Below are 16,223 nucleotides of genomic sequence, written 5' to 3' on the forward strand. Positions count from 1 at the left end.
TCAGGAATATTATTTATTTTACTGATATTTTTTTATTTCTTTCCAGTGAGATATTATTTAATTTCTATAGTGACTTTGCTGATGGAAACATTACGGTTGCTGCTGTAGAAACAATATTTTGTCATATTTAAAATATAAATCTATTCTAACCCTGCTATGAATTTATTCTTTTTTTTAAATAATAATCCAAACCCCCTATTCTTTAATAATGAAAGATAACCAATAAGAGTATTGATAAATATTCTTATTTCTTTCTCCTGGAGTTTCGTTCATTCCACCAACGCAGTCAACAAAGCAACATAACACATCACTATGACTACCATCTCTACTGTTATCAGATCATTTTAACACCCGCAGACACAAACATGACGAAAACTGTTGGTTACGTTAAATTTAGATGCTAAAAATGATCTGAATCAAGCTGATGAGTGAAAGTGAAAGTTATCAGCAGCTTCAACCAGGAAACCGACCAGAAGAAGAACAAACATGTAACTCACAGGAGGAGGTTTTTAAGGTCTGTTGATTCACAAACAATGAATCTTAACTCTCTGCATTCATCTTTAATCTGAAGTGTCTTTCAAGGAAATCTGATCACAGGACAGCAGCGCTGAACTTTGGAATGAATAATCTGGAAATAAAGTCAAATATTAACAGAGTATAAATGTTTATCCGTTGGATCATAAAATCTGATGTGTGCCTTTGATTCCAGCAAGGAAATAAAAAGTGCTGAGATGGCATTAATACAGTCTGTTGTATCTCTTTGATATGTACAAAACAGGACAAATAAATTATTTGTGGATAAGATAAAGATCAAATTGGAACCATAGCCGCCCCTACAGCTGACTAGTGGCTACAGCCTGACTATGGGAGGATGAGAAAATCCAGTTCAAATCCATTCACTACGAGCCTGTTTTACCAATGTTTTGTCATTATTATATTTTATGGCACACAGTGCATTTTTTAAATACATATTGTAATGATAATAGTCCAACATTATGTGAAAATGCATAGTTTTAAGCCAAATAACATCAATTTTTCTTGGGGATGACCCCCAAATCCCCCAACCAAAACCCTTGCGGGCCTATGAACTGGTTATTTTATTTGACTGCTGCAGGTCTGATTATATAATCGATTGGATAGCATCATAAAACAACAACAATCATATCAGCAAAAACGCACAGAACAAGAAAAAATGCAGCCAGTATTCTACTGAATAGTTTAGCTATGGATCCTTCTGCTTTTTGTCCAGTAGCCTCAGACTTTTTCCTTGGTAGGCTGCTCTTGTTAAGAATTAAATTTAATAAGAATGCTTCTTGTTTGGCACCGGCACCAAATTACTGCCTTCTGATTGGCTGCTGTTCATGATCAATAACGAACATCTAACCATTGCATTTGTTTAACACTAGTAAATATAATGTCTATTCACATGACTTTTTTGCTCCCTGCATTGGAAATAATGATATTCCAACTGTCCAGTTAAATCAAATCTCTTATTTGGCATCCAATGAAAAGCTTTTTTAATGATAGAACACAGAATAATAATAAACATTAACATTCAGGGGAGACAATTAGCCTATGTTTTAATTGATAGGGGGTGGTAAGTGACATGGTCAATGGATATGGGGGGCGCTAGCCCAAAAAAGGTTGAGAACCACTGATATAGACTAATGATATAATGGTGACAACTTGACTCACAAGGATCTCCACGTCTTGAAAATTAAAGCCTAAAAGTCCTTTTTACAAAAGTCCCTATTCCCTAAAGTTTGTTACACCTCAAAATATTAACATGTTGGAGCGAAGATACCAATGATTTTGGGAACTAAAAGCTTTGCCACAAGGAGTAGAAAAATGAAGTTTGACCTCATGATGGGACCCACAGGGCAGGTGACAGAATCAACCAACTCCAAAATGGTTATTCCTATTGGGAGCATGAATTAGCAAATGTCACGGCTGTCTATTAGATAGGGCATTTTCAAACCTATAATTGGTTTGTCCTGCTCTGAACCAGTGGATGAGTTGTTAAACTTGTTGCATTTTCCCCCTCTCCCCTTCTTTTCACACAGAAAAAAATTCAAGCAAACCAAAATACATCACTGAAAGCCACATGAAAACGTTAAGATCGTGGTTACAGCTAAACATTGAAAAAGCTAACACTGACAGGGTGCAAACCTGGGTCTTATAAAAAGTCTTACCTTACCACTACTGTTGGGTAGAGAGGGAACATTAGTAGGAAATAGAGCAGGATTTGGTTTATAATTCATTATTCAGTTTGTATTTTTTCTTTGGCTGGTATTTTAATGTGTCATCACAACACATTTCACAGTGATACAAATGACTGTTTAATGTATCATCTTTACATGTAATATCTATTATTATCTAAAGCAGACTACTTTGATTTACTGTTAACATCAGATACACATAAATACACACTTGCTAGTGCTGCCAAAGCATCTCATCACGACACTGAATATCCCCACAGCTCCGGGGCATCAAATCAAAGCTGAGTGATATCAGTCTTTATTCTAGTGTGTCTGCATGTGTGGGTGTGTATTCATGCCAGCCCAGGCATACTAATATAGACATATACTATAAAAGTAAAACATAAACGATAGAGAGCAAGCAAAGGGGAATATTCTGAATATAATTGTTCTTTGAGCTGATTGATAATAATCTTGTAAGATAACAGTTAAAGTGATAGTGGTCAACCAAACTTCAGCATTCAATGAGTATTATTTTAAAGCTGTCTGTGTCAATACACACACACACACACACACACACACACACACACACACACACACACACACACACACACACACACACACAAGTGCATAGCTCACTTGCACTGTTAAAATACACTCATTAAGTCTTCCTTTTTCCACTTGTTGCTGAATATTACAAGCAACTACAATTACTTCTGACCTTTCCAGTCAGTGTTTATACAAACAGTTACCATTTGGCATGTGGAGTTGACTAACCAATGCAGACAATGCAATACAGATTGGAAACTGTTTTCGCTGGAAACATCTTTTAAAAAATTAGGGTAAATGAATGTGGATTAAATTTATTGTGTGCAGTAGGGAATGAAAGAAGATGAAATAATGCTACTAAGTTGGGGAAACTGTTCATCTGCATTGCCTTAAAATGTTTCCCATGTACAGTATGATGGTCTGTGGCATTCTCAAACAGTGAGTCTTGGCAAAAGTGAAATAAACCTATTTACCATATCTTTCCTCTACACCCGCTGCCTTTCTTCCCTCAGGGAACTGGCTACCCTGAGCTCTCAACACAGAAGTTAGCATTTGCATAGAGGCCAGTTATGTGGTTTTAGTGTCCTGTGTGATTGAAGTGTGCATTAACATATGTGACCACGTGGTTGAGCATGCTCAGAGGGGGAGTTGTGGCCTGCTGTACGTGACCGAGCATATAAACCAGGGAGTCCACAGGTGAGGTCATGTTGGGCAGTGACAAGAAAGTTCCCTGGAGCACAAAATAAGGTTTGGCAAAGAAACTTGCAATCGTCAGAGGCAAAAAAAGAGGTCAGCTTCTATCTGATGAGTAGCATATTAGAATTACAAATGGCGGTTTAGACAAACTTATATTGAAATATAAAGAAAAGCCTCAGGTTTCTTAAAGACAAGAGGACTCCCAAAGGTTTTCCAAGCAGGAGTTTCGTAATGATCTCAAAATATGTGTCAACACTTGAGTCAGTTGGATTTTAGTGCAAGATGAAGCTTGTGTGTTGCAGTGTTTCTCAGTTTAAGGAGCCAAAGATTTACAGAGGGGTAAAGAGAGGAGAGGTCTGAGTACTGGGGTTCCTCTGCCCCTGATGCCGTTCCAGGAAGTGCACCTGTGCTCTGGGGGGCTTCGGCTGGTGACAGGAGGAGGGGTCAGATGCCGAGGATGTTGCAGGCTCAGCTCAGATACTCCTGCGTGACCTGTTAATGGCCTAGCGGGTATTTGATGACAGTTGCAAGAATCTGAGGCTCAGGATGTCCTTTATAGCCGTTAAATCTTTGTCATCAAATCTCCCCCCGCTAAGTTGATTTATAGTCCGCTCCGCAGTGTGTGTTTCTCAGTACCCTCTATTAGACATTCTGCGAACTCTGACCTATGAGGAGGAATAATTACGACACAATATTTTTCTGTAATCTTTCCATGTCAACAAAGAGGACATGAGCACCCCTACTGACTCTCTCTCTCTGGTTTTCCCGTGATATACAGATAAACAAAAAGCCACTCATGTGAATACACATGTATACTTCATAGTTAGTATGTGACACTATGTGCTTATGTGAGACACTGAGAAGGTCTGATAGACTGAGTGTCAAGCCAAAATGAAAGGAGAGGCTCTTCAATCTCTTGTAAATGTCCATCAGTTAGTTAACCATGTGCTCCATGGCTCTGTCCCTTTTGAGCCTTGTGGCCAGCGCTTTACCAAATGCAGGACAGTTATTCACAGCTGCCTTAGGCCGACAGTTTTAAGGGCTGAGGACTTTTTGGGAACTTAAATTAACACTTGACCTAAGCACCTGCTAAGCAGTGGTACCAAAGATAAGAAAGAAAAAAAAACTCAACCTAGAAAGCACAAACAGCGTTATTTATTTAGCGTTATTTTTGTACGGCTCAGTTCTAATTTGTGAATTTGGAGTGTGACCATAAACTGAGCAACAGAGGGACAGATTGCCATGATGACATCATCAAAAAACAATTACTGGAGCTGCTACTTACTGTACATAACCCTGAATAATGGAATAGCTCCTATATGACACTATGACAGGAGCTACACATGGTGTGTTTATTGTTTTTACAGAGAGCGTGGGTAGATATCATGGATAAGGAAGGAACCACAAAGACAGATGAGGAAAAAAAAAAACCCAATGACAGACTGAAGTGAGTTACAGAAGCTAGTGGAACAACAGCTAAACCGGAAGTGGCGTGGCAACTGCGGCTCTCAAATTAGAACTTGAGCCCCTCCATTAAAATAAAAATTATTTTAGTGTAACATTTCTATCACGCTATCTAGGATCCCACATGAGATATCAGAACTCTTCGTCAGCAGTGTGCTGGGTACTGATCTACAGAAGACACAGCAGGAGGTGACTGACAGGGTCATGCTTGCATGTGTGTGGGTGTGTTTGTGTGTGTATATTTTCTGTGAGTGTATATGCTTCCATGTAACAAAAATAGTGCCCCTTGCTGGGCCCCAGCTCCCACATTCTGCTGCTAATAGGGAAGGTGCGTGTGAGTGTCCACGTGTGTGTGTGTATGTGTGTGTGTGTGTGTGTTTGTGTGGATGTAGCCCTTGCCTGACCGTGGCCCTGTCCAAGTCTTAGCATGCTCATTTATAGCCAAGCAGCCCATCAATCTTAATAGAGGAGAGAAGTGCAAAGAGCCGATGAAACGCCAGACATGATCACTATTCACTCAATGGGGGCGAGGAGAGGGGGGAGGAGCGAGAGGAGGGAGTCGCAGGGAAAGATATGAGGAGGGGAGATGGAGGAGGCAGGGTGAGGGAGCACAGAGGGAGTGAAAGTGGGGAGGGAGGGAGTAGGGAAGAAGGATGGAGTGAGAAAGAGAAAGGCCGCGAGTTGTTTATCCCTGTAGGTGATAATAATGATCTGATCCTCTCTCTTCTGTCTGTGTTGCACTATTTGAGTGACGGATACGGCTTCATGAAAAACTGCTTAACAGGCCGAGGTGGGAGGCATGTAAGAGCATATACTGTCTTTTTGTGTCTCTCTCTGTCACACACACAGTCTGCCAATGTTTGGAAGATTTGGACGACAGGTTGTCTAACTACAGCAAACTCTGCATGTCTTATAAGACACTGTCAGCACATTTAAATGTCTTGTTTTATCACTAATAATGCACCACTACATTTAATAATCTTCATCATGCGTTGAAGGAGTCAGAAGCACAGATCCTCCTTTATTATTGAATTACAGCAATTCACATAATTCTTATTCATGTCCTTATCCTCAATACACTAACACACAGACACACAAATCACCGGCGGTGTTGGATGGGTCACATGCCGGGCATTAGATCACACTGTACTCTGTGTACGTGGTGTGGCCATACTGAGTCCTACTCAGGAATGGGCTGGTGTGTGTGTGTGTGTGTGTGTGTGTGTCAGTGGGGGTGGGAGGTCTGCTGAGAGGTGGGGAATGGCAATAGGATATTTGGCAAAGTGCTGCGAGACTGCGCTGACACAGGACACTGCGTCTTCATACCACAACAGAGCTGTCATACTCTCAGGAACTAGGTGCAAGAGTGATTGAGTAAGCAAATATTTACAGATTTACACCGGCCATGTTTACCTGGCTACATTATAATACCACTATGGAAATAATGCAAGAAGGAAAGAGCTCATAGATAAAATAACGAGACAGAACAGAATGAGGATAAATGCAGTGATGTGTATGTAGGAATATTCATAGACTCTGCACACCTGCAGCCCTTTCCACACATGCAGGAACATTGCTGGCTTCAAATGTCTGTATAAGGTTGTAGTTTTTGGCATTCACACTTACATCTCCCATAGGTAACAATTCCATGTTAACTCATGTTTACATATTATATGACCAATGGAGTATTTTTCTTATCCTTATTAAAGATACTCAATCTCACTTTAGTAACTCCACTGAAGATTTGCAAAGGCCCCCAAAGAATTTTATTTCTTAATGTCTTGGATTTGATTAAAAAATCAGCTGCCAATTTTAGACAGTCTGATGGCGCAAAAGACGTTACAGAACATAAAAGGTAACTGATTCTCTCATATAATTCATATTCTGCTACTGTTGATCTGTTGTCTATTGTGTGAGTAGGTAATGCATTTTGCTGCATTTTCAACCTGTAAGCATTCGGCATGAATCAACATAGCTAACAAATTTCAAGGTGCTTTTGCAAGACTGATATGGGATTTATTTGTTTGCACTGTGCATGTAGAGTGCAATTCCACAAGGAAAGAAATCCTGGAAACTGACATGAGAGGATTTGACATGATTTGACACACCACAGCTTCTTGTTTTTACGTCTCAATTTTGTTTTTGTTAAAGAAATGAGATGTAACATGTTAATTAGTGAGCTTTAGAGGAGCCAGGCTAACTGTTTCTAGTCTTTGTTCTAAGCTAAGCTAACCATTGCTTCATATGCTGGCTGTAGCTTCATATTTACAGTACAAACATAAGAGTGGTATCGATCTATCTCTCAGCAAGAAAGCTATTTCCAAAATTGTCAAATTATTCCTTTAAATGTGAAGACTATTAAATCAAAGCGTGGCACAAGGAAACCATAACCCGTTGATACATCAAAAGAGTTTGAGAAATGTTATTAGGGCAGATATTTGCACAACCTCATTTTAACCACCTTTATGAAACTGAACCAATGTTTAAAACCACAATGTTGCGTTCCCACTGTTCTGTCTGAACCATTGAGTTAAAATACTTTACATTTGTAAATAGAGTAATCATTGGGAGTGATAAAATTTTGTGTAACTTAATTGGACTTTTGCTAATCTCACTGTACTGGCAATGAGTTAGGGTTCAATACTGTAATGAGGAGAAATTAAGACTACCTTTAATTTAGAATTATAAAATGTTTCATAAACCCAGTAGAGCCAAATGAAGCAATAGTTTGACTTGTTTGCTTAAAAAGCAGCGCCTGATTTATCTTATTTTTGCACAAGATATGTTCAATTGTTGGACTATTCAGCAAGATAAATCAAGCACACATCAAAGCAGTTCAAATATTTAAAAACCTATTCATGTTTTGTATATTTTGCCTGCAGGTCTGAAAGCCAGGACCACAGAGGGCAGTGCGGTGAGGTGAACCTGGGAAAGCCTGCAACAGCTGTGAGAAACCATCAGATCTGCCATTCCTCACACTTCAACAGCCAACAAGAGAGTGATTTATGATGGCCAGAGAGGGAGAGAAAGAGACAAGAGAGCAAGAAGGACAGAGAAAAAAGGACAGACATGGGGGAAGGACACATAAACAGAGAAGAAGAGGGAGAAAGAATGAAATAAACAGAAAAAGGAATAAAGACAGAGGAGCTGAAAGGAGATGTGATAAAGCAAGCAAAATGAAAGCGGAAAGAAAGATAAATACACAGAGAAAAAAGGAGAAAGAGAGTGACAGGAAAAGTGACAGGGGGAGAGGAAGATGGCTGACATGGAAAAAGAAGTAAAGGAGAAAGGTTGTAGTGTAAGGAACAAGTAAGACAACAAACTCAGAATAAAACATTTAAATATGAGATACTGTACAAATTATATATGTCTTCTGTTTTCTGATTCTCCTTGCTCCACAAAACACACAGAGGGAGAGACCACTTGATCAACACACTGGCACATACATGCACACAGATGCATGCATGCAAACAAAGGCTCTAAAACATATATACAGCTTTAGGGTCATGCCTTGTACAGAGAGTGATCGTACAGGCAGACTGAGGGAACAGCAGCACAGCGCAGCCAAAGGAAAGACAGGCTTAGACACTCCAATATATGATTTTTTTATATATAGAGACAATATGCTTCAACTAAATGACAGACACGTTGTACTAATGTTCATTTACACATAATGCTTCTCTGCGGTGAACTACTGTCCTTGCAGCAAGGTCAAAGGTCACGTAAACTACAGAATGACACTGGTTAGGATATAATGCCTGGCTCAAGGGCCCTTCAGCAATGCAGGTGAAATTGACCTCAACTCCTCCAGGTGAGGAACAGTCTGCTTACACACTGCATCAACCTGTTTCTCCAAGAAATGAAAGATATTTCCTTCTACAGCTCTTCCACCTCCACAAACACACACATTTTCTCCTGTCTCTTTCTCGTTCTCTGTCTGCTTGTCTTGTCTGCGGTGGGTTGGTGGTGTGGAAAGCTTCGTTTATTTGGTCTTTTAATGCAAGCTGACCCCTGTCCCCCGGTGTGTGCGTGTTCATGTGTGTGAGTGTATATGTGTGTGCACAGGCCCAGGGAGCACTCTCCCATGACAACTACGTCAACGACCCAGAGACGGTGTCGACAGAAGACCACACCACACGGGGAGAACACACACATTAACTCAACACACATGAACAGACGTACACACACACTGATATGCACACAAATAAACTTTAGCACATATACACTCATATATCCAAAAAAGCAGCACAGCACATAGAAGAATATGTGTGTGGGTTTATGTGTGTTTTGGTCTTGAGGAAATCTTCAGCATGTGTTAGATGAATCCCTGAGGCGCTCGCTGAACTCTGATTGGCTGGCCGGCTTGCTGTGTTTGTTTCCACAGCGACAAAGCTGTCACTGCCTCCTACCACCCAGGTAGGGCTGTCAATCACACTGGCTCTCAGCCAACCACACTCAGGCCTTGCTGCAACCAATCACAATGCAGATTGTGTTGGCGATTCAGTTTCTGTTTATATTTAATGAATTGCATATGAACCGATAATATTATTCATGATCGTAAAAAATTATAGGGCTTTTCAAAACAAGGTTAGCTAGTTTTACTCTAAATAAAATATAACCTTTATAGAGCTTCTGCTTCATGTTAGAAACAACACCGGTTTCCAGAAATGAATTTAGATAAAATCATGAAGTAAGTATTTCAGTATTAAAATTCAAAACAGCCGTTGTTTAATCACAACTTGGCCTCTGCCTAAAGAAAATTGGCCATATACAGTTTTTAATCACAACCTTCCATTTGGTACAGTTCATTCTGCAATTCGTCATACCTTAAATCACATCATTACCTCTTTATTGCCCCTATTATTTATAACATAAATACTTCAGAGGGTGTGTTTCCAAACATTTACGATCTATCTTCGAAGGCTGACTTCACTTTGGTTTCTATGCCTCTTCTAGTTTTCTTTTGGCTTGAGATTCTATTTGATGTGAGGGTTGTTGATGTGTCAATAGTCAAAGACAGGATTTAAAATTACATTATGAACAAATAGTATGAGCGGTAGATCTTACAAAATGGATACACTTAATGAAAGTATAATTAATGTGTCGTGTCAATGTGTCATGTATAACTTGATTTGATAAAGTAATGACTGATTTGATTAAAAAAACCTTGATTTGATATACAGTACATCATTCATCACAACTATAATTTATGATAGTGTTTACACTGTTGTGAGCATTTATAATTAACATGTGCACTGGCCAGCGTGCCACTCATAGGCCACACCTACCACATCTTAGCAATTCTACTCTATGCATCAGTGAAGGACATCATAACTAGCAGACCAATAACCAAGTTCCTGCAAAAGCAAAGTTTATGAAGTATACACTGGTTTATTTCTCTGTCTATACTCACTGCTTTCATGTAGCTGTTGTGAGAACCACTACATACAGTAAGACAGCACTTACAACACAGACTTTTTCTCATATTGTTCATTCTGACTTGTCCAGCACAGGTGTAGTTAATAACATTAATTATGGATGCAGTGCATTTAGGTGTAATATGCCAGGGTGCTGCTATTGCTCATGCTGGCTCACTGTCAGGGCTTAACTGAACGGAGCAAACATTCATGTTATTAGTTACACCTGTGCTATTACTGTTATGACAAGTAAAATTGTCCACATTAAAAAAGGTATTTAAGCCGGGCTCAACACAGCAGGTGTATTAATATAAATCTGATTACTGAAATGAAGGAGATTTGTAATATTAATCCTGTTTATAATTAAGACTTGACTTTATTAAATCAATTGTGTTTCAGTAAAGTCATCCACATCTTCACATAAACAAGTTGTAATTCAAAAGTAAACTGTTACTCTTTTCAGCTGGAGCCCATAGGACAGATTTCTGACAAAGGCAATCAGCTGCTAACTAAATAATAATAAAGATCATAACTAAAAAAAGTGCCTTTTCTATTTTGTAGTTGGGGTGTATCTGAAGGCGATGAAAAGTAGACATGGGAGTGAGTGTTTGAAAAGAAAAATATTAGCCCCCCCCACCATAACTTTTGAATTCAGTGAAAGCTGAGGTCTCAAAAACATAATATAATTACTTTGTCCCTTACCTGTATTATTCTGTTATTAGATTTTACTGGGATGTGCGGTTATTTTATTCCTGCTAAGCACAGCATTGTCAGCAGAGGGCACTCTATGCATTATACTGGGGCATCGGCAGCTAACGCCAGTAGAAGTGATCAGTACGTGATGAGTGAGTTCAAGTATGCACGAGACAGAGAGCCCTTCTGACCTCAACTTTATTTTCATATTTCTAACAGAAATTAAATGTGTTGCACCATTGTGAGCTAAGCATCATTCTTGTCCGTATAACATATTTTGGTGAGCCAGCCAGCAGGCGAAAGAGGTATCATCACCCTAAACCCCCTCCTTAATAAAGAGCCAAACCTTCCTCAACCTTCAGTGAGATGGATAACAGTGAGCTCCTGAAAAGAGGTACCATCTTTACTCCAGCAAGCTGGAGTTTTTAGTGTTAAAGTGAGCCATCTGTGAATGTTTCTGTGATTATTTGTACCATGCTTCATCATTTGTTGTGTAAACACATAACAACCCACTGACATATGTGCTCACTACATGTGCCCCATCTGTGCCCCATGGCATTGTGCAAAACACAATGCCATGGGGCACAGATGGGTGACGGAGTTTACCGACTATAATTTCACCATATGCTATCGTCCTGGGAAAAACTCAGATGCTGATGGGCTGTCTTGGACTACATGATCAAGTGTACTGCTGAGGACAGTCAAGAGGAAATCAGAGTATCCATGAAGACCGTGACAGTGGAAAGGAGAGACCCATGTCACGCCGTTGGAGTGGTCCACACCAGCCCCTTGGGCCTAGTGAAAGACTGTGGGACCAGCCAACCTCTCACTCCAGTGCAAATTTGCAAGGCTCAGGAGAAGGATGAAATCCTATCCAAAGTCTTCTCTGTAGCCACACTACTGAAACAATGGCTAAAGATCCAGGTAGATGAAGATGGTGTCCTGTGCTGCAGAACCTCTACCCAAGAACAGCTGGTGATGCCCAAAGCCTACCATCCGTTGGTTGGAATGTGTGGTAATTTTATTACAGCTAAGCACTGCATTGTCAGCAGAGGGCGCTCTATGCATTATACTGGGGCATCAGTAGCTTACGCCAGTAGAGTAGAAAAAGTCATCAGTACGTGATTAATGAGTTCAAGTATTCATGAAACAGAGAGTGCTTCTGACCTCAACTGTATTTTTATATTTCCAACAGGTTAACTGACTGTAAACAGAACCCAGGTAATAGAAATATTAATACACCTGAGTAAAGCCTTAGTTCTTACCTGTAACATGCAGAAACATTGAATTTGAGCACAGCCAGAAGGGAGTTTTGCCGCGCTTTTCCTGTGGTTAAAATAGCAGGTGCTGATCAAAGTAATGCCGCTAGCTAAACTATAAGACAGTCTGGTACTTTGCTGTGTGACTAAAGTCAGCTAAATGAATTGACAGAGAGTATGTTTTAGAGATTTATGTTTGGTAATAAACCGTGTGAAGCACGGCTAAATTGAGGGAATGTTTATAGCAACGTAATTTAGCAGTGAGCATTTGTCACGCGGGCTGGAGAGCTAATGTGACATGGATTGATATGCTAATGCTAATCGTTGCTAGCATGCTAATGTTACAGCCTATGTTATTCCTGTGCTATCCCTTCAAAGTAATTGGGTCAAAAATGCGTTTCAAGGTATGACATTTTCAAAATTAGAATTCACACAGTTTTCACTTTTGATGCTTTTTTTGTCATTTCTGCAAGTACACTGGGAAGAGTATTACAGTGACTGATGCTTTTGAGATAAAATACTGTTAGATAATTTTAGTTCATGTAAGCATGACTCATAGAGGTTCAAAAGTGGTACTAAGACAAGACAAGTTCATACTGTTACACATACTAGAGCAATGTTAAATATTTACCTATTGCTTACCTAGTGTTTTCATGTAAAGTATAGTTGTCCGTTGCTTACCTGTCTATACCTGAAAGGAGAGTAACTCTACAGCTAAATGATTAATTACCTGTCACTTACCTGTAATCCGTGTGAAAGAAAGAAATTTGACTGAGCACTTACCTAGGATATCCAGGAGGGAAAACCTATGATAAAATGATTCAGATTATTATACATAGTAATGTGTGTTTATGGCATTTTGTATGATTTGTCAACGGCCTTTAAATGTTTATTATTATTAGTTATATTTGATTGGTGTAAAGGAATAAGGCAACAAGTAGAAAGGATACAAACAAGTAGAGTCTAAGAAGTCGTCAGTATGTGATGAATTAGTTCAAGTATGCACAAGACAGAGAGCGCTTCTGACCTTAACTGTATTTTCATATTTCCAACAGAAATTAAATGTGTTGCACCAGAGTGAGCTATAGTCATTCTTGCCCTTGTAACACGGATGTAACACAATATGGAAATCAGGGTCTCGCAGTGCAATGCCTCAGAACCAGGATTGTCACATGTTCACATAAATAGACTAGCATACACAAGACACTGACACGCACTGAAACAGGAGAAGAGAGGAAGAGATAGACAAAGATACAAAAGCTTCCACATCTTGGAAAAAGCAGGTTTATATTTGTTTTTTGAATACTGACTTACGCACAGGTGTATGTGTGTATATATGTGTGTGAGGAGTGTGATTATCTCTGTGTCATGTTTATTACTACAGGATTCTCAACAGGAGGCCTGGACACAAGAAGAATATCAGGAGTAATGGAGATGTCTACAAGACAAACTATAGGTTTTCTTTTTCATTGATCCTGTTATTTTTTATGTAGCCATAATGACAAAGCATTTATTTTACATTTTAACATAAATGCTGCGAGCACAATAAGACATGGAAATTTTATCTGTTCAACTGGGGGTAAAGAATCTTACAAGTATATCCACGCTAAGCCAACTTTATTTGTAAAAGCATATTTTTGTCTGCATTTTGGCATTTTTCTCACCTTAATATGGACATTTTTTGAAAATGATATCGAAAGTCTTGTCGGGGGCTTTGAGGCATTAAAGTTAAATCTAACCCACTCTGTTATTTTAAATGTCAATATTGTCGCTCATACAATACAGGTGTGGTCAGATGGTCAATAACAGCAATTTAATCAATGTCTCAATATAGCATTGCAGAGCACACACTGGCTGCTGTGAGCTACCATACAGGGCACTAGCTTTATCAAATGCATTACCTGGTGTACAGACAAGCCTCTATTTATTTATACATCCTTAAAACAGAGACAGTACAGCGTGTAAAATGTAGAGAAGAACTTGTAAGACGAGGATGAGGGGCACTTTAGAATGTTGACGGGAGGAGGCAGAAATCGAACAGCCAACCGGGTGATTGCTTGGTGATAGGGTCTAACTTGTGAGCCACAGTTGCCCCAAAACCATACTGCCGTCAAGCCAGATTTGAACGGGCGACCTAAGGATGTCTATTGTTATCCCTTGACAGCCCTCCGCTCTACCAACTGAGCTATCGAAGGGGTATAGAGAGTCGTGTCAGAAAATGAGAAAATCTGAATTCTGAGTTTGACTGTGTTAAAAACAATTATCGGTGATCATAGATAGCAGGAGGGAGCTAAAAAGAGGTTTTTGGGCCTTTTCCACAAAATCCCTTACAATTTGTCACTCACTCACGTATTGATGGCATTGAGCTGCCATGGCAGTTACTGGCCTAACCATGCGGAGCAATTTGGGGTTCAGTCTCTTTGGTGAGGGGCATTTTGGAATGTCGACAGGAGGAGGCGGGAATCGAACCGCCAACCGCGTGATTGCTTGGTGATAGTGTCTAACTTGTGAGCCACAGTTGCCCCAAAACCATGCCTCCTTCGAGCCGGATTTGAACCAGCGACCTAAGGATGTCTATTGTTATTCCTCTACAGTCCTCCGCTCTACCAACTGAGCTATCGAAGGGGTATAGAGAGTCGTGTCAGAAAATGAGAAAATCTGAATTCTGAGTTTGACTGTGTTAAAAACAATTATCGCTGATCATAGATAGCAGGAGGGAGCTAAAAAGAGGTTTTTGGGCCTTTCCCACAAAATCCCTTACAATTTGTCACTCACTCACGTATTGATGGCATTGAGCTGCCATGGCAGTTACTGGCCTAACCATGCGGAGCAATTTGGGGTTCAGTCTCTTTGGTGAGGGGCATTTTGGAATGTCGACAGGAGGAGGCGGGAATCGAACCGCCAACCGCGTGATTGCTTGGTGATAGTGTCTAACTTGTGAGCCACAGTTGCCCGAAAACCATGCCTCCTTCGAGCCAGCGACCTAAGGATGTCTATTGTTATTCCTCTACAGTCCTCCGCTCTACCAACTGAGCTATCGAAGGGGTATAGAGAGTCGTGTCAGAAAATGAGAAAATCTGAATTCTGAGTTTGACTGTGTTAAAAACAATTATCGCTGATCATAGATAGCAGGAGGGAGCTAAAAAGAGGTTTTTGGGCCTTTTCCACAAAATCCCTTACAATTTGTCACTCACTCACGTATTGATGGCATTGAGCTGCCATGGCAGTTACTGGCCTAACCATGCGGAGCAATTTGGGGTTCAGTCTCTTTGGTGAGGGGCATTTTGGAATGTCGACAGGAGGAGGCGGGAATCGAACCGCCAACCGCGTGATTGCTTGGTGATAGTGTCTAACTTGTGAGCCACAGTTGCCCGAAAACCATGCCTCCTTCGAGCCAGCGACCTAAGGATGTCTATTGTTATTCCTCTACAGTCCTCCGCTCTACCAACTGAGCTATCGAAGGGGTATAGAGAGTCGTGTCAGAAAATGAGAAAATCTGAATTCTGAGTTTGACTGTGTTAAAAACAATTATCGCTGATCATAGATAGCAGGAGGGAGCTAAAAAGAGATTTTTGGGCCTTTTCCACAAAATCCCTTACAATTTGTCACTCACTCACGTATTGATGGCATTGAGCTGCCATGGCAGTTACTGGCCTAACCATGCGGAGCAATTTGGGGTTCAGTCTCTTTGGTGAGGGGCATTTTGGAATGTCGACAGGAGGAGGCGGGAATCGAACCGCCAACCGCGTGATTGCTTGGTGATAGTGTCTAACTTGTGAGCCACAGTTGCCCTAAAACGATGACTCCTTCGAGCCGGATTTGAACCAGCGACCTAAGGATGTCTATTGTTATTCCTCTACAGTCCTCCGCTCTACCAACTGAGCTATCGAAGGGGTATAGAGAGTCGTGTCAGAAAATGAGAAAATCTGAATTCTGAGTTTGACTGT

General features: G+C 40.2%; 1 protein-coding gene and 2 non-coding genes across 6 annotated transcripts in view; all 3 read right to left on the reverse strand.

Annotated features, from left to right (window-relative positions):
- The window catches only part of LOC121882450 (hormonally up-regulated neu tumor-associated kinase homolog A), a 122,617-nt gene that overhangs the window by 56,330 nt on the left and 50,064 nt on the right, over nucleotides 1-16,223 (reverse strand). The gene's annotated exons all lie outside the window — the stretch shown is intronic.
- On the reverse strand, nucleotides 14,813-14,901 carry trnay-gua. Its single transcript is given in 2 exon segments — nucleotides 14,813-14,848; nucleotides 14,865-14,901. It is a non-coding gene; the product is annotated as a tRNA-Tyr (tRNA).
- Nucleotides 16,081-16,169, reverse strand: trnay-gua. Its single transcript is given in 2 exon segments — nucleotides 16,081-16,116; nucleotides 16,133-16,169. It is a non-coding gene; the product is annotated as a tRNA-Tyr (tRNA).

This window comes from Thunnus maccoyii, chromosome 17 (genome assembly GCF_910596095.1).
Source record: "Thunnus maccoyii chromosome 17, fThuMac1.1, whole genome shotgun sequence".
NCBI lineage: Eukaryota > Metazoa > Chordata > Actinopteri > Scombriformes > Scombridae > Thunnus > Thunnus maccoyii.